Genomic DNA, 671 nt, shown 5'->3' with positions numbered 1-671 from the left:
GGGCGTTTGATCCCGAGAGATGCTCAGCGTTTTCCCCGTGTGCTCCCGCCTAATCCCGCGGCAGGGCCAGCTGGCACTGGGATGGATGGGAAGCCTGGGGGGCTGCTGCGGGTGATGCCGGACCTGCTGGGCATCAAAGCACCCCGGGGCTGAGTGGAGCCATGGCAAGCTCGTACGTGGCAGCACCGGCATCACCGGGGGCTTGGGGCGTTTGGGATGCAGGAGGCGCTGGGGAAAGAAAAGAGGGAGCGTGGCGATGAGCATCCTTCCCGGGCAGGGGCTGCAGGGCTCAGCGTGGGCTGCTCCGGCAACCGGGCAAAGCTGCCGTGGTTATGGCCATGTTTGGGGTCCGGGCAGAAGGGGGGTGCCTGCATGGGTCGGTGAGCAAACGATGTGCTGAGTGTGGGGAATGGCACCTTGAAATGGGGCTGCAGGAGCCTTCGGGGCAGCTGAGTCTGAGCTGGAGCAGAGAGGGGAGAGCTTGGCTCTGGTCCCCAAATGGCCACTGTACCCCATCTTTCTGGGCCCCCAAGAGCCGGTTTGTGCTCCCTGTGGCTCGTCTGGCAGCCCTGTGCGATGGACAACCTGCTGCCGTCTCGCGGGCTGGGGAATCGCCAGCGGCTCATTTTCCCTCGGTGGGTCTTTGATCCCTTTTGGGGATCTTCCCAGCC

The sequence above is a fragment of the Egretta garzetta genome, unplaced genomic scaffold (genome assembly GCF_000687185.1).
Source record: "Egretta garzetta isolate BGI_Z169 unplaced genomic scaffold, ASM68718v1 scaffold223, whole genome shotgun sequence".
NCBI classification, from domain to species: domain Eukaryota; kingdom Metazoa; phylum Chordata; class Aves; order Pelecaniformes; family Ardeidae; genus Egretta; species Egretta garzetta.
The sequence above is the reverse complement of the archived record's forward strand: the minus strand, read 5'-3'. Positions refer to the sequence as shown.